We start from the raw sequence: 19,588 nt of genomic DNA on the forward strand, positions 1-19,588 counted from the left end.
AATAATGGTTCATCAACTGTAAAAATGATACCAAACTTATGCAAAGAGTTAATAATAAAACAAAATTTAAAAGTAATGAAACCACAATAAAAAATGTCTCCCCATGTATTTTGATTCAGACTACTGAGGTGGAAGTGATTTAGTAATGTCTTTTGATGAAATTAAATGATATAAGTAAACTTAAAATTACAAATTCAATGATGTAATATCTAGGATTTGCTTCCAAATAGTAGGGAAGGAGTAGGTGATGGAAATGAGCTGATGTTTGTTGATAGTTACATGGGAGTTCATGAAATAGCTTCTGGCGCAAGTACAGTAGTATTTAAAAGAACCACTGCTGACATTATTTTTAAAATACATTATTTCCAATATTAAAAATTATCATTCTAATTCAGTACATGGATTCAAAACTGAATTAAAATTTTGAAAGAATATGGTGCAGTCAAGCCAGGCTTCTAAAATTCTCTCTGACAGAAACCAATATGAAGAATAAAAAAAGAGTTAAGCATAAAAATAAAAAGCAAAAATAATGAACAAGTCAGGAGAACATATTGAAGCAGTCAGACAAAGAGGTTTCCAAACCTCATGGTCTAATCTTGTTAGAAGTAAGGAGAGACATTTTTACAATTTTAAAAGGCACTATGTTGGTTCCACAGAGATTCCAGATCTAATATATCTCTCCTCCAAAGACCAAAGATAGGTAAGAAATATCCTGAAAAATTCTTAGTATTAATCCCAGCACACACACATAGACACATACTGCACTTGCAGAAACATATGAAGATGTGATTTAAGTACTCTTGGAGAGCCAGCATTCTTATCACAGATAGTCACCACCCCGGACAGGAAATATGTTCTGGACCCACCTAAGGTGGTTCTAAGCTAAAAAGATGTTTGATAGATATTTTTAGAGATAATTGTCTTCAGCGGTATTGAAGACTGAAAACAAAAGAGACAATAAAAATGATCCTTTAAGAGAGCACACCAGGGTGAAATCCCAGGTAAAATTAGTTCTTCAGGTGAATGGTATGCAGTTTTATAGAAGAGACACATTGAAAAACTGTAGTCACTGTAGTTAACAATGGCTTGTGGTGGAGGGAGGGGTGCAACGTAGGTAGGGACTTTTGGTGTGATGAAAATGTTCTCATTTTGATGCGATGTTTACGTGACTATCTACCTTTTTCCAAGTTCACAGAAGTGAAACTTTAAAGTGCCTGAATATTATGATGTAAAAATTAAACCTCCATAAAGTTGATTGAAATTCAACTAATCAAAATGGAGATGTAAATGCACACGAATGGGCAAATGAAACATTGTAGTCCCGATATGCTGAAGGGCCTCCAAAAACAAGAGGAGGGGGAAAGGAGACTGTCAGCTGAGACTTGAATTGCAGCTGCGGGGGCAAGGCACCTATGAAAAGTGGGACAATATCGGTGCTACAGTTAGGAGAGAAAGTTTTTGGGCAGCAGTAAAGTGCAGCATAGAACCAGAGACTCCCAAATTAAACCACAATCTATCAAAGGAGGCTAAAGAGGCTCAGATAGTTGCCAGATAGTCAAGGAGATGAAAGATATGAGAGACCTTAGGAGTTAGGTAAGGATAGAATGAGAAAGGCTAACATATATGTCTAATCAAATATCCAAAATTGGAAAATGAAGAGATTGGTGAAGATATAATATTTAAAGACATAATGATTGGGCATTTTCCTAAAAAAATTAAAGACACAAATCTGCAGGCACAGTTTAAGCTATACAGGATAAATAAATACAAAGATCCACACATCTTAAAGCATTATAGGAATTCTAACAAACGCCAAGTCAAGGAAGGCATTTTAAAATTAGTCAGGGAGACATGCAGCATCACCTACGCAGGAACCACAATTAGACTCATGACAGATTTCTCAGCAACCTAAGCCTGAAGACAGTGGGATAATGTATTTAATCTGCTAAGAGAACATTATGGTGAGTCAAGATTTTGGCATCCGGGAGAATTAACTTTTAAGAACAAAGGCAAATGAAGAAAATTAGCAAATACACAAAAACTGAGTTTACCATCAACAAGCCTGTACTAAAGAATCTGTAAAAGAAGTTGATAAGTAAAATGTACTCATGGATGCAAGAGGTTACTCTTAAATGAAGGAAAGATTGGCAAGCAGACACTGGTAAAAATAAAAGCAAATTGATGTTTTTTTTTTTTTTTTTTTTTTTTTTAAGATGCATTTGTGGTATTAAAAAGGACAAGAATAAAATACTGAAAAACAATTTAAGTCAGAAGGGGTCTGATTAGACTTTAAGTTTTCTGAAGTCCTTATATTGCTTGGAGGGAGACTCAGATATTGAAATTAGACTAAACAAAGTAAATTATGCTTTGTAAAATTTTAAGGATTACCAGTGAAAGAGTATAGAGTATACAATAATTGCACCAGTAAATAGAATAAGAAAACAAAACAAAAACCATAAAAATGAAAAATTTTTCAAGGCAAGATAGGAGAAAAATATGCAGGATAAATAAAATCCTAAATGAAAGTACATAAAAGAATTCCAAGTGTGTCAGCAATCATTACAAATGTACTTGCATTTATACACTATTTAAAAAGAGGATGTCGGATTGGATCTAAAAAAATCCAGGAATATGCTATGTAAAAGGAGACAAACCTAAAACATAAATACTTGGAAATGTCTAAATAAAGGGATTTAAAAATACCAGACAATTGCAATCACAAAGAAAGTTTGCATAGCTTTAAGAATATCAAACAAAATATACCTTAAGACAAATGAATTATTAGGGGTAGAAGGTCATTTTATAATAATAAAACTCTGAATACACCAGGAATATCTATACTTTCATAAAACTACAGGGAGAAATTGAAAAATCTACTCTCACAGGGAGAAATTCAAAACAATCCTTGCAATTGTAGCTACCTTGTATGGAAGAAAAGCTTATAAATGTGTAGGTAAATTTAAAAAAGCAGTTACCAAAGATGAATCTTGGAGATCTATTTATCTATCTATCTATCTATCTATCTATCTATCTATCTATCTAATGTCTAATATATCTATGTATCTATGGACAGTGAAAAATTAGGGATTATATGTTATTATCAAGTATATGTGAAATACTCAAAAGTGACCATGTACCAGGGCACAATGATTTTTTTCAAAAATGTTAACATGTACACCATGTTCTTTGAACACAAAGAAACAAATTTGAAGTCAATATGATAGATTATTAATAAGAATACTCAAACATTTGGAATTCTAAAACACACTTTTTTTTAAAAAGCTCATAAATCAAAGAAGAAAGTATAATTTAAAAATAATGAATATTAAAGTCATAGTTACAGGTAAAATTATTATTTTAAAAAGCTTATTTTAGAAAATAAGGAAGACTCAAAATTGCAATTAGTATCTTTTATTGTCTTGGAGAGAGCTATGGACCATACTGAATGAAACGGGAAATTCCTGAATTGTCCCAGCAATGGTAGAGAAAGGAAAAAACAGCTCAGGGACGTGAGCATGCTGAAGTGAATATAATGTATAAGACCAAAAACCCCACAGAGGATTATGTTCCATGAAATGTCCAGTGGATACTCATTCCTCAAGCCTGTCAGGAAAGCACTAGTGAGAGGAGAACCAGCATCACTAAGATGTTCAGTGGAGAACCAAGAGAGGGAGTTATAGGGTTGGTCTCTTTATTATCAGTGGTATCATTGCCAAGGCAGATAATATGGCCTCAGGTACATGATAAGTTAAACCATTAATTTGGGGAACGTGTGTGTGTGTGTGTGTGTGTGTGTGTGTGTGTGTGTGTGTTTTCTATTCAACTCAGGAAAGAGGATCAAAAAAAATACACATTCATTTGGAATGGACAATAATATTCATTTATATATTTTCCCCAGAGCTGTGTTAACTCTACTGCCTTCAATAATAATACAGTCTAAAAATATCTGGACCTTCTGGACATCTCTTAGAATCAGTTTGAGAGAAAATGCATTTTGGAGTTTATGAATAATTCCAGTGGAAGAATCACAATGCAGGTCCTTGTGTACAGGGACAAGGTAATGCCATTAATGGTAAAGGATTATGTTTGAGAAACAACTCCTGGCAGGTAAGTGGACACTGGTAGGGACAGGACAGTTGATCCTGGGTTACCAAGCAGCGATGTATCCAGAACTGTGCAGGATGAGCTGGGCTCTATTGGGCCCATCAAGTCATACATTTGGGTGGGCTTATTAGTAGTACATTCTGAGACACAAAGGGTGCACCCAGGTTCGAGCCTGAGCATGACCTGAGGGAGCCCACACCTCCAGCTCATCCCCCCTCCAGTCTGTTCCTATTTCCATATGGCAGGGGTGAGTGGGGGGATCTGATATGATCTCCAGATTGAAGGAAAACTCAATCTTAGTTTACAGGAAGGTCAGCTCAATATTGGTTTCAAGTCAGAAGTTAGTACCTGTATTATAGCCACTTTCTGGAGTGGCCTGAAAAGAGAGTGGAGAGAAAATCATCCCATTGGATGGAGATGTGAGTGGTGCACTTGATCGTCTAGTTTGTGTGGAAGCACAAATATCCCAGTGTCAGATTATTATACAGAATATGCATAGACTAGACACATAGTTGTGCATATATGCAAGATATGTACAGCTTAAAGGGAGCAGCCCAAGGAAAGGATATAAATACAGAATAGATACATATAGAATAGGGTAATGGAATATAAAGTCCCAAGGTTATACTACTTTATATAGGGTGGTCGAGTCTGGACCTCTAAAGATGTGGCCTCCCAGCTGAATATATTCTGGGAAAGAATGTTAGGAAAGTAAGAGTTAGTATGAAGAAACTATTGTGGGAGGGAACTTATTTGTTTCTTGGGATAGAGAAGCTTCTTATGGCTGAATAATAGTCATTGAGGTGGGAGAGATAGGAGATGAAAGCAAGATGGCACACAGAGACAGATCATATAGAACATTATACAAATTAAGGAAACATTAGCAGGCACATATTATTAACTAATATCTTCCCATGGTAAAAAACATTGTTGATGAAAAATCTCAAATAAAACAATGGAAGTCTTTGGAGTTATGAACTCCAAAATTAAAGTTTGTATTTCTTATGGCTGACAACAGTCTCATTAATAAAATAATTTGGGAGAAATATCATTCTTACCTTTTATGTTGAATGAGAAGAAAATACAATTTGGGCACTCTGTCACTTATAATTGGCCACAATTTTAGAGTTAATTCTTTGTATTAAACTTATTAGACAGCAGGCAAGTTCTAATGCTTTCTTTGAACTTTGTAAGTACTCTTACTCTTAGCTTCTCTGTACTGCTGAAGGAAGTGATTTAAAAAGCAGAGTTTGAGCAACATATTTTAATATCTAAGTGAATTACATCACTATTTTTAAAATTAAAGCTGATTTTATTTGACTAATGGTTTATCTCTGATTTCGTATTTTTCTTTATGTAAAGGAGAGTAATGTTTTTTTCTATAAAATCTAAAAGCACTTGACAAATCTGAAATACAATCCTAATTAAAATGGATGGATCCTTTCTTACATGATAGAAAGTAGGCTAGATAGAGTGAGTGTGAGAAAGAGGCAGAGGAAGAGAGAATGGGAGGGAAGAAAGGGAAAAAGAGATAGAGAATGAAAGAGGGGGTTGGTGGAATTTCACAAGAAAAAAGTGAAAACCAAACATAATCTTTCCTTAATGGTGCAACATTGGAAGCAGTCTCATCAAAGGTCAAACATGGGGCAGAATGTTCGTTAGCCATGTTTATATAACATTATCTTAGATAAACTAGCAAAAGCAGTTAGTAAAAATTAACGTGTGTGTCCATTTATAAACAGGTAGTGTAAATGTATGTAGTATTTTACATGCTTAAAGAAAGGAAACATACATTATTTTCAAATAAGATAATCAGATTGGATGATTGTATAGCTGGAAAGACTCCAAAATCAGCTGAAAAGTCATTAGGAATAACAGAATTCAGCATTATGAAAACTTTCCTAAATATGAGGTAATACTCATCAGAAAAAAATACTGTGATAGATAACTCATGCACAACAGAAAATAAAACTCAAAAATTTCTCATTTTAAACTCAGTAAGAAATGTCTAAGACTTAGAGGAATAATATTTTGAAACTCTCCCAAGGGCCATGAAAAGGTTACCAAATGTTCTCTGATTAAAAAAAAACAAAAATCAGTCACTTGGATAACTATTTGTCATATTATCTATCTTGTCTTATAATTTTCATTTTTGGGAGGATATGATTCTATGATTCCATAAAAGTTTATTCAATGCAAATTTTCCCAGTGATTCTTCACAAGATAAAGAAAGTTCTAAAAGAATTGCTACATTATTTTGCTTTCAAATTATGTTTGAAGACAATAAGTAAAATCAGAATATGTTAAAGTATAGATGAAAAGTATTATGCATTCATTTCTAAAAAAGCATGAGTTAATTCACAGTATTTTCAAATGATTTTTAGATTAGTTTGACATTTTCCAAATACTGCAAATTATGTAGTAAAATTATTCTTTCAATTGCTTCCATATACCTGTGGAAATGGAATTTATTGCTTCAAACAAAGCAAAATAGAGGAGTAAACTTGATGCAGCATGAAAATAAATATCTTTATGAACAGCTGTTTCAAATACTGAGCAGGTCATAAAGATATACAAAACTATATTAAATAAGAGAAGTGAGCTTTTGGCATTTTATAGTGTATAATAAAATATAATGCAAATGTTTATTTGTATCTTCTATTTTGTTCTTATTTCAAAATCTATTAGATTATTTATTTTTTATTATTTTTAAAGTTATAAAGTAGAAGTACTCTATATGAATCAAATTTTGATCACTGTGAAAAGAATTTATCTAGGAGACATTTTTATGATTTTTTTCTACAGGCATACATTCTATGTATGAGCTCCTATGGGTTTTCTGTCTACACACTGATACAAAAGTGTTCCTTGATGTAAATATTTTCATATTAATTGTCTCTAGCTAAATTTTTGACAGCAATTTCTTCAAAGATACAACTTTGGGTTTAGGTTCAACCACCACAGTTAAGTCTTCCTTTTCTTTTACTTTCCTCTTTAAGTTCTGGTGTCTTGTTTTACCAAAAGGGTCTAATTCTGTTTAAAATAATCTTAAAGTGGCTAATAAAAAAAGCCAGTATAAATCCTGAATCTTTACTTTAAAAATAAATTCCTACTGGCAATCATCATAATCTTTGGGGTTACCCATGAGAGAAGCAGTTCACTTGTAAATCAGCTTGCAATTTGGAATGCTTTTCTTTGTGACTTTCAATCTGGGGCTCATATTTGAGGTCAGTGTTTGTTTTCTCTGTTCAAATATCTTACTATTAGAAAGTGTTTTCTTTTCTGATTACAGTTACCCAGGGTCTCATTATGTCTCAGTTTTAGATGTCTAGACTGCTGCTTCCATGGAGATGCACTGAGAACTCCCAAAGTCAAATGTGTCACATAGTAAAAGTTTTAGGTCAGTCATTTCAAAACCAACCTCCAAAGAAGTTCAGCTTTTTTCAAGTTAATGAGTAATAGGGGAAAAAAAATGTGTCAGTTGATGGAGACCTGACTTTATAGAAATAGGTATAACCTTTCAATGTATATACTAGACTTAAGACCAGTATAATTATGTTTGCTTAAGCAAAAAAATAATAATAATAATAATAAAAATAAAAATCACACACCCCAGCAGAGCCCTGGCTTGTTCCAAGAAAAGAAATAATAATAATAACAATAATAACAATAATACCCATAAGAGGCCTTTTGCTAGTTCCTTTCACTCCCTATTATCCCAAATGCCACATGTGCATGTTTTCTGGTGGAAAGGAAGAAGGACAGCTGATAGCATCCCCATCAAAACCCAAATCCACATCTGTTGTGGTACTGCCGAAAAGATTCTTCATTAATTTACTTATTGAAACACCGTTCTCCTACCACCTGTTCTGATGAAAGAGGTGCAAGACATTTCTGTAAAACATCTGGACCCTCTGTTAAAAGACAGCATTTCCTTTCTGAGACATTCTCATTAATTTTGGCATAATTTGCCATTATTATGTAGCAAATCACTGAATACACTGAAAATAACATATTAATGTCAGACATGTCAAGTCAAAATATAGTCTTTGAATTTTTTTTTTTTTAGAAACCTTCTTAACTATTTTAACTGTTTCAGTCTTTCCAAGATACCAAAAAAATAACAAGTTAACTGTCTTTTCCTAGTATAGCAAATTCATTATTTTTTGGTCTCATTTCTTTTCCTCAAGACTCTGGATTCCATTAATCTTTAGTTCTCTAAATGTTGCTTTAAAATAATTTCAGTGCTAAACCAGGAAATCAATTCTTTATAATCATTCATATTTTAGATTAATATTCTAACAGTATCCTTTAATTTACTGTCTTGAATGCACCAAGATCCATTAGCCCCTACTAAAGACCATGTGGTTCAAACTTTTCTGATTATAGTACTAGACGTGCTATTCATTGCAATCATCTGGCCCTTTCTGCTTTTGGCAGTTATATGCTGCAGTTACTGATGATCTCAACCAGTATCATTCAAGACTGAGTAGAGGAAATAGAAACTTCTCTAGGTATTTTAAGCATAAAGCAATTTAATACAAGTAATTTGATACTTAAAAAGCTGTTGGAAAGATGGAAGGGTTGAAGTGAGGGGAATTTCTCTGGGCTGTTGGCCTCATGTTCACACCCATGGGTCTGTAACAGAAAGGTCAGTAAAGTATTACTGTCCCTGTTGCTACATGTATAGCTCTCATGGATAAAACTGCCTCTAATACCCTTAAAGCCAGTCAATAAATAACAGAATACAAATTCTATTACACATTATCAAGTTCAATAGTCTCTGCTTCCCCTCTGCCTTTCAAGCCTGATATTGTTGCATCTAATTGATGCAATCTAATTCTGTTCTAGAACCTGAGTTGTAAAAATGTCTTGAAATTGCAGTTTTTGCTTAATGACCTTTCCACATAGGAAAGTGAAATAACTTCCCCAAATGTTACTTTGCCTCAAATTACCATTTGCTTTACCTGCAAGTACTTTTCATCATATCATTAGCATAAGGAAGTCGTTGATAAGAAAATTGAAAGTGGTGAAGAATAATAATAGCTGACTATTTTGAGGGCTTATGGTGTGCTAAAAACTATTTTTAGCATATTACATGTATTGTTTTTTTTATTCTTCATAATAACTGTTTGAAATTACTATAGTTATCTTATTTTACAGATGAGGAAGCTGAAGCATAAGATGGTAAATGAGACACAAAATGTCACATCAGTAAGTGGCAGAACTGCGTTTCAAATTCTGGTGTGTTTCCATAGCATCTGCCCTTAATCATTTTGATGTACCATCTCTTACTTTATTATTTATTTATTTTTTAGCATGAGTCTCCATCTTGCTGAGCAATGATTATTCTCTTGGTTTGACTCTCTGTTGTTGTAACAAGAATATAAAACCATCTAGAGATATGCAATCTTTTCATCTCCTCCCCCCCCCCCCAATTGTTTCTCAAGACTTCCTTAATCAGGGCACTCTTCTATATTCACTAAATTAACTCATGTCATGTCTTCCAAGTAAACTTGACACTTCACATTCCTTCATAAAAAAAAAGAAATTTTCAGTTAACAGAACTTTTGACTACTTAATTCATAATACATTGTTGGGAACTGAATCATGCTCCCTACAAAAGGCATGTTCAGGTGCCAACTCCTGGTCCTGCAGATGTGAACACATTTGTAAACAGGACCCTTGAAAGTGTTATCGGTTAGGTTGTGCCCAATGGAATGAGAATGGATCTTAATCAAATTTGGGTGAAGTCCATACGCAAAGGAAATCGGACATGGAAAAAAAGCCACATGGAGGAAAAGCCAGAAGACAATAGAACACAGGAGGAAAAGGAGAAGATATTGCCATGTGACAGAAAAGTGAAAGACTAAGGATGACCCATAGCCAGCTCCGGAAGACCACAGTTTTTAGGGAGAAAGCATCACCTTGCTGATGCCTTGATTTTGGACTTCTCTTAGCTTCAAAACCATAAGCCAATAAATCCCCAGTGTTTAAGCCAACCCATTGTATGTTATTTGTTTTAGCAACTAGGAAACTATATATGCATTATATACAAACATATATACAAGTTTTCAGTTGCAACACATTTTTAGCAAAAAATTAAAGATATCTGTGCCAGTTTGAATGTATTATGTCCCCCAGAAAAAAAGCCATATTCTTTGATGCAGTCTTGTGGGGCAGACGTTTTGGTGCTGATAAGATTTACATGGAAATGCACCCCACCCAACTGTAGGTGATATCTCTGATGAGATATTTCCATGGAGGCGTGGCCCCACCCATTTAGCATGGGCCTTGATCAGTGGAGCCATATAAATGAGCTGACGAGCAGAAGGAACTCAGTGCAGCTGAGAGTGACATTTTGAAGAGGAGCTACAGCCAAGAGGGACACTTTGAAGAAAGCACAGGAGCTGCAGATGAGAGACAATTTGAAGACGGCCATTGAAAGCAGACTCTTGCTCCAGAGACACTGAGAAAGGACAAATATCCCAAGTGCAACTAAGAGTGACATTTTTCAGGAACTACAGCCTAGAAAGGAACATCCTGGGAGAAAGCCATTTTGAAACCAGAACTTTGGAGCAGACGCCAGCCATGTGCCTTCCCAGCTAACAGAGGTTTTCCGGACACCATTGGCCATCCTCCAGTGAAGGTACCCAACTGCTGATGTGTTACCTTGGATACTTTATGGCCTTAAGACTGCAACTGTGTAACCAAATAAACCCCCTTTATAAAAGCCAATCCATCTCTGGTGTTTTGCATTCTGGCAACATTAGCAAACTAGAACAATATCTATCATGTAATGAAACATTATCTCTCTACCTGTCTATCTTTATATTTAATTATTTTAATACTGGCGATGTCATAAAATCATGTTAAGTTGTTGCAGGAAAAGGAGGTATAGAACTTGTGTATTTGTAATAACTTTATTTTTGGGTATAATAACTTTATTTTTGGGTATAAAAATATATATTTACAAATACAGTACTTTCCTTTCCATTAAGAAAACTACTATCTTTCATAATTAGGGTAGTTTGGGGGATTATATATACAGATATATGGAATGAAATATTGCCTGAAACAAAAGAGTAAAGAGAATTAACTCAGAATATTGAAAGAGTTAGGAGAGATGTATATAACCTGATGTAGAAAAGATAGTTATACTTCAGAATTTAGAAATTAAATACTTAAATGACTTTTAAAATATATAGTATAAAATATACATGATGGTTATGATCAGATGTTTGATTCTCTCAATAGGAAAATTGTCAATCAGCTGTTAACTCCAGTGTGTCCACTAGTTGAAAGCCTTTGCTCACACAGCTAGTTTTCCCAAGTAGCTGGCACTGACTAGAAAACTGTAAGATAATATCTACATCTGATTTCTCCCCTAAGTGGAGAAACAGAAGACTGACTTCCCTAAGCCTCAAATTATTCATTTGTGAAATTAGACAACTGGATGCTAGGATCCTAAAAAAACATTATTCTGAAATTCTACTAGTTAATATTTATTCTTCTTATGTATTTGAAGGGATAGATCATTCTTATCCACCACTGACAGATAATTCAACTCATGAATTAATATTTCTTAAAATTTAAGAATTAATATTTCTTAAAAGTAATAGAATGATTTAAGTGTCTGTTTTAACTTACAGTTAGAGATGTTGTCTATATCTAGAAATATTGGTTTTCTCACACTCGGTTTGCATGAGTTGGAGATCAATATATGTATGTATAGAATGTGGCACTCAGCACTTTCCCATATCCATAGTTGACCCCTACTGACTCCCCTAATTGTTTTCAACTTTAGTACAGGTATTGCCAAATCAGATTGGCCTGTCTGGTACAGTTATTGAAAGGAGATTGGTTTTTAAAATTAGACCTAGCTTTCAACAATTGCCTTTGACCTTTTATTGAACTTTGGAAGACATGCAGAAACAGACTGGAACATTCTTCCTATTGAATCCTAAACGTCTACAGTCTATGAAGAACTTGGTCCATGTCATCAGATGTCACTGCTAAATGTTATTTCTGTCAGGGATTTCTTTAAAGTAAGAGGACTACATTAGTGTTTGATGTTCTATTCAGAAGCAATGTATCCCCTACACACTTTTTTTAACTTTTAATATAAAATCTAAAAAATAAAGGTGTCTTTCAAGACTATCCCATGATATTCTACCACCAGCCAGATAGTTCTTAATTCTGATGATGGAGATGAGTGAATTTATTGCCAATACTTCTTAAACAGGATGATAAAGCAAATATTTAGTAATAATTATAAGTAATAAATTTATGAATAATTTATAAAATGTTTAGATTATGACAATGCATAAATCAACCAAAATTTTATTACATATAATCTATCATATATAATATTGAATAAAAATTTCTTGAATCATGAGCAATTGTGTTAATATTCTAATCAGTATACCAGTATGCAACAAGATAAAAAGAAAGTTCAATAACCCTGGCTTATTATAAGAATATATAATAAAAATTCCCTTCCTGAACAGTTTGCAGCTATTACAGGATAATGATACTTAGCCTTTTTCTATGCCAAAAATATGCACTTTCTCTCTCTGTGATAATTGACTCAAGTCTAAATTAAAGCCCTTCAAGCTGCTTGTCTTGTTGAACTCCATTTTCACTGAGAGCTATTAATTCAATTATTAATATCCTACTTCTGTTGACTGGAGCTTGCAATTTCTGGAGAAGTAATGGAACTGGAACTAATAATCTTTACCCCCCTTTTATGATACATTTCAAATTGCAGTTATTATGCTATAGTTATGTCCAGTTTCCTGTTTCAAATAATCAACGCAACCTCAAATTAAACAGCAGTAGCTAGATCCCTTCTGAGTGATGTGTGTCACAATATAAATTACTTCATTTTGATAATAGACTGTCTTTTACTATTGTTAGATGAGTAGAAACTCAATTAAATTTCTTATTTCAGAAAAGTTAACTTTAATTTGATCATTCTTCTCCAGTCTTTCGAATAACACAGAATCCAGTTAAGTATCTATCTAAAAAAACCTGCACTTACATTGGAAAACCTTCTAGTTAATCTAATTCTTAGTAATATTCATTTGTACATTTAATTTTTACTGTTTTCCTTCTCCTTTAAAAATAACCACAGAGGTAAGAATCAAACTTTCAAGTTTGATAATTAAGATGTTCCAGTTTGCTAATGCTGCTGGAATGCAAAACATCAGAAATGGACTGGCTTTTATAAAAGAGGTTTATTTGGTTACACAGTTACAGTCTTAAGGCCATAAAGTGTCCAAGGTAACACATCAACAATCGGGTACCTTCACTGGAGGGTGGCCAATGGTGTCCAGAAAATCTCTGTTAGCTGGGAAGGCACATGGCTGGAGTCTGCTCCAGAGTTCTGGTTTCAAAATGGCTTTCTCCCAGGACATTCCTCTCTAGGCTGCAGTTCCTCAAAAATGTCACTCTTAGTTGCTCTTGGGGTGTTTGTCCTCTCTTAGTTTCTCCAGAACTAAAGTCCGCTTTCAAAGGCCATCTCCAAAATGTCTCTGTAAGCTGAAGCTCCTCTCTTAGCTTCTGTGCATTCTTCAAAGTGTCCCTTCTGGCTGTAGCAAGCTCACTCCTTCTGTCTGAGCTCATATGGTGCCCCAGTAAGCTAATCACGCTGAATGGGTAGGGCCCTATGTCCATGGAAATTACCCAATCAGAGTTGTCATCCACAGTTGGGTGGGTTACATCTCCATGGAAACACTCAGTCAAAGAACTACAATCTAATCAACACTAATAAGTCTGCCCACACAAGATTGCATCAAAGATAATGGTGTTTAGGGGTACACAATACATTTAAATCAGCATGATGTACTAAAAATATTGTTATTATGATAGTTGAGAAATATTAGGAAAGCCATCTTTTTAAAGGAGTCTACCCTTAATTTTTCTATTCTAATATGATGTATGAACTAAAATTAAATAATTATCATTCTCTAAGTTTGTTTTTCACTAATAGCTTCCACTCATTTCTGCCATCTTTATTCAGAGCAGTTTTAGCCAATAACTGTAACTGATTTAGTCTCTTTTTTCTCTTTTGCATAGTGCTCTTTAAATGGATTTGTCAGTGAGCAATGGTCTAGCCAAAATATGAATGTGATAAGGGAAAAGGAGACAAGTATTGTTGGATAATACATAAGTAGTTTAAATTAACTTGAAGTAACTGAGTGTTGACTGTTTAAATTGGATTGAGCCAAAAAAGAACATTTTAAAAGTTTATTATGACTTTCAAGCAAAGATCCTAACTATATGCTATGCTATGGCTTTATTTTTGTATATTCAGTTGGGTGGATACCTGCTTAGTTTCTCAGGTGTGATTGAAAGTCCTTGACCAGGGTCTTAGAAAATCTTACTCTGCTCTTTATTAGTTTCTCCAGTCCTGACTCAACTCTACAGAAGCTACTGGCATATTAGTTTTATTTTCTTCAATGAAGAATGAGGTGGCCCTATCCAAAGACAAAACTCTGGGTAGACTTCAAGGCTAATGCTTTGAATATAATGACAAACTTCAAATGCTTTTTTTTTTCCATTTATAGGAAAGGAAACTTTTTATTTTGGAATATTTTTCCATTTATAGGAAAGCTGAAAAGATAGTATAGAGAGTTTTAGTATATGCTTCACTCAATTTCCCCTACTATTAATATCTTAAATTAGTGTGTTATAGTATCACAAATAATGATACAATATTAATATATTGTTACTAACTAAAGTTCATACTTTATTCAGATGTCCTTGGTTTTCACCTAATATCCTTTTCTGTTTCCGAATCCCATCACAGTTAGCTCCTTAGGTTTTTGTGGATTGTAACAGTTTCTCAGAGTTTCCTTGTTTCTGATGATCTTGATAGTTTGAGAAGTATTGTCAGATATTTTGTAAAATGTCCCTTAATTTGGGTTTGTCTGATGTTTTTCTCGTATGTAGGCTGGGGCAGTGGTTTTTTGGGAAGAAAACAGATACAAAGTACCATTTTCATCACATTGTATCAACATGATAGCCATCAACATGGCTATCACTAACAATGTTAAACTTGATCACCTGACTGAGATAATGCTGATTATATTTCTTCATTGGAAAGTTATATCCCTCACACCCACCTTTTAAACTGTACTCTGGAAGGAAAGCACTTTGAACAGTCCACACTTAAGGCATACCCTTTGAGAAGAGTATGTGTCTAAATTATTTGGAACTCTTCTGTACAGAAGAGTTGTCTATTTTCTCTTATTTATTTAGTTAGTCAATCAATTATTTATATCAGTATAGACTATGATGCTTATTTTATACTTTGGATTATAAACCATTTCTATGTCTTTTATTTTGTTGAACAAACAGTTCCAACTTTTGCCACTGGGAGCTCTTTCAGTTGGCTCTTGTTTCCCTTTGGCACCCTCATCCTTTTGTTTTATGAATATTTACTTACTTTCTGGCAGTACAAGAGCTCCAGATTCATTTTATATGAATGAGCTATTTTTTTCAAGGAGCCCCCTGATTCTTTTTACTGGAGAATGGTATCAGAAACCAAAATTCAGGCACTTGTTCTTGGGAGGAACTGATTTTGAGGGAAACAAAAATTCAAAAGTCAGTGACTTCTCTGCCCATACCAAAGTGTAAGACCAAAAGCTTGTTAATGTAATTTTTGGGTGTCAGTTTCTTTATTTGTAAAATAGTGAGCAAAATAATAAACAGAGGGGCTCTCCTGAGAGACAGAAACCCGTTATTTGTGGAGTTTGCTGATTTATAGAGTTTGTTCTTTGTATTGTATAAATATCCTCAAGATCTGACTTCAGGCTACCTCTGTGATATCAATAGGCTTGAAAAAATTCCTGAAAATTTAACAATTAGCTCTCTTGAGCTTCTAAGAACCAGCTCTAGCCAAACCACAGGCAAGTCATACATTTGCAAAATTCTTACAAACACAAATACAGCAACCACATACACATACATACACATGCACATTCTTTTCTTTTTTTCTTTCTTTTTTCTTAGCAGGGAGAAAAAGTTTTTTGTCTTTGTAATTTACTATTATTTATGCCAATGGATTTTGAGGGAAAAGCCACTCTTGGCCATTACTCTCTGTCCTAAGCTTGTTTTGAGATGAGCCCAGAAGCTCCCAGGGAAGGTTCACTCTGAGAAACAGAGCTGGCATTAACCAGGACCTGAGAGAAACTAACAGAGCCTCCTCTGGCACTGGGGGAGAGGAATCAGACAGACATAGGAGATGAACTTTGTTCTTTTAGCATCAACAACCTCCTGTAGCCTGACTTGGAGGGGACAGTGGCCTGGCCCCACTTTGCATCCATGTGAGCAGTCTGGGAACAAGGGGGAGGCAGATGAGGTGACACCACAAACCTACTCAAGTCACTTGTATTTGACTCTCAAATTTGCAAATGCTGTGCTTTAACTGCCCAGCCCCACCTTGTGTTAATGTGAGAACGGGTGCATGAATGTTCACGGCCCACAGGACAAGATGAAAGTCTCCGTCTTGTGACTGGGCTTCAAGTGCCCAGGAATTACCATGCTTTCTCCTGCATGAAGAACTGCCCCTGGTCTTCCCACAAGCCATCTTCTTCTGAGAGGTGATCAAGGTTTAGGCATCAGGAAGTGACACACTGGGGCTTTGGGTCTGCCACTGCCTTCTCCAGCTGGTCTGAAGGAAGCCCTGTTTGAACAGGCTGCTGTCCTCTAATATCTGAGATGAAAAGGCTAGTAGAGCTTGATGGGACATTGGCTGGCTTATTTCTTTTGAAAGTCACAGCATTGGATAATACAGACATCACCAGCTTTGTGTCCTGACCCACAATGTCAAGGGCCATTGACTTCTTGACTTTCTTGATAGGACTCTGCCAAAATCCTGGCTTCCTCTTCCTCATCTAGGGCCATACTTACTTCCAGATGACCACAAGCTCTGTTGTGGTCAAAAATCAAATGACCAAGTTAATAGAGAAATAAAAATTTGCCTAATAATATGTCATTTTGTGGCTAGTAAGGCAAATTTTATTTTTATTAATTTTAATTTCCACTATTAGCAGGGAAAATAAGCCAACATATAAAATCATATAAATGCAGTGAGGCAATAATTTGGTGTAGTATCTTTGAAGGGATATTAGGCAAAGTCTTAAATTCTTTTTTCTTTTGTCATTGATTCTATTCATTAGCAATTATCCTAAATCGATTATCAATAAGATAAATAAATGTAAAGAGTACGGCTAAAGCAGCACCACTGTCGCACTGCCACCCCTGCACTGCCACAGCAGATTGTCTTGCTTCTTTTCCCTCGCAGGCCCTGCGAGGTCCAGCCTTCCTGCACCGCCACCTCTCCTCGCTCCCAGCCACACCTCTATACTCCTTTCCTGTAAAATGGGGAGAGGAGAAATCTGAAGGTGTAGAATTGAATACTTATAAACCACCAGTGGTGTTCAAGGCTCAGCTTTCTGCACTGACTGGAGTCCAGCCGGCCAGGCAGAAAGTTATGGTGAAAGGACGGACGTTGAAGGATGATGATTGGGGAAACATCAAAATAACAAAAGGAATTATACTCCTAGTGATGGGGTCAGCAACTACTCCCCCTGAGGAACCTTCAGCTAAAGCTGTCTTCGTGGATGGCATGGCAGAAGAACAGTTAGTGTCTGCTCTGGAATCACATGTGCATTGACAAATCTTGGTAACACTTGTTACGTGAATGCCACAGTTCAGTGTATCCAGCCTGTGCCTGAATTCAAAGATGCCCTTAAAAAGTGTGCAGGTGCCTTGAGATCCTCAAGGGAAAAGGCTTCAGCACAGTTTATTACTGTAGCCCTTGGAGATTTGTTTGATTCCATGAATAAAACTTCTTCCAATTTTTCCACCTATTATTCTACTGCAGTTTTGTCCCATGGATTTCCCACAGTTTGTGGAGAAAAGGTGAACAAGGACAATACCTTTCAAAGGATGCAAACATGTTGATACAAATGATGCGAGTATTACAACAGAAATTGGAAGACTTAGAGGATGATTCTGCTAAAGAAACAGATTCTGCATCAGCAGTGGCAACTTCTAAAAAGAAAAGCATAATTGACCAGTTCTTCAGTGTTGGGTTTGAAACTACCATGAAATGTACAGAACCTGAAGAAAAAGAAGTCACTAAAGGAAAGGAAAAGCAGCTTCAGTTGCTTTATCAATCAAGAAGGTAAGTATATTTTTACAAGTCTTAAATTGCAACTTCAGGAAGAAATCACTAAACAGGCTCCAACATTGCAAAGAAATGCTTTGTATATCAAATTAAAAAAAATCAGCTGGCTCCCTGCTTCCTTGACTATTCATATGGTTTGATTTATTTTTTATATAAAGAGAAGGAATCTGTGAATGTCAAAGTTCTTAAGTATGTTAAATTTCCTCTTGTGTTGGATGTGTACCAACTATGCACACCAGAAAGTAAAGAGAAAGTGATCTCTTATTGATCAAAGTTCAAGGATCTAGAAGATAAAAAAGTGAAATCAGGAGCCAAAGACAAGTGATGAAAAGAGTAGTGTCCAGAAGGAAGTAAAGTATGAAGCTTTTTCTTTTGCTGATATTGGCTCCAATAAAAGTGGTTGCTATGACTTACAAGCAGTGTTGCAATATCAGGGAAGGTCTAGTTCTTCAGGTCATTACATATCATAGGTGAAAAGGAAGCAAGATGAATGGATTACATTTGATGATGATAAGGTCAGAATCATTACACCAGAAGATATTTCGTAGCTCTCTGGTGGTGGAGACTGGCCTAAAACTTACGTTCTACTCTGTAGGTCTCTCAGAGTTGAAATACTAGAAGAGGAAAGTGAGAAGTAATCTCTGTTTTAGCTATTTATGCTTAGGGGTGAAATAAATGTTACTTGTTGAGAATTTCTATAATCCACAGTTTTAGAGGAAGATATTTAGGTGGTTTTATGTTTCCCCTCAGGTGGAATAAAAGAGGGCAGAAGCAGACTCAAAAGCCACTCTGTGTATGAACCTAAAAAATTATGGAAAAGATAAAATTATCTTTGGACCATGCTGCCCTATATTACAGGTGCCAGGAAGACATTTTTAAAAGGCTTATTTCTTGTATAATTTTTTTTAATTCTGGGTTTATATGCCTTTAAGCCAATGCCTTCTGTGATTTTTCTCCCTGCTTATTGGACACCTATTACCCTATTATTTTTTGTTGTTCTTGTATGGTTCAAACCACCATTTATAGCTGCCATCCTTTGCCTAGTCTAACAAAAATTTTGCCAGGAAGGTGGAAAGGGAAAGCACTGCTCTCATTGTGTAAACTCTGTCCTGCTGTCCACATCTGATGGAAACATAGGTACAATCAGTTATTTGTCCAGCCAGTTCTGTTGCTGGCTTTTTATGACTTTAAAATAAACTGTGATCAATTAACATTTGATTTTACATTTATCAAGTCTCTGATGTACTATGGTTTGTACACTTAACTCCACAATGGTTTTGTAGA

The 19,588-nt window shown here is 35.1% G+C and overlaps 1 pseudogene; it reads left to right on the forward strand.

The window, feature by feature from the left end:
* LOC119530545 overlaps positions 1–18,942 on the forward strand; it is a 103,164-nt pseudogene extending 84,222 nt beyond the window's left edge.
* The last annotated feature ends 646 nt before the right edge of the window (positions 18,943–19,588 follow it).

The sequence above is a fragment of the Choloepus didactylus genome, chromosome 3 (assembly GCF_015220235.1).
Source record: "Choloepus didactylus isolate mChoDid1 chromosome 3, mChoDid1.pri, whole genome shotgun sequence".
In the NCBI taxonomy this organism is placed as follows: domain Eukaryota; kingdom Metazoa; phylum Chordata; class Mammalia; order Pilosa; family Megalonychidae; genus Choloepus; species Choloepus didactylus.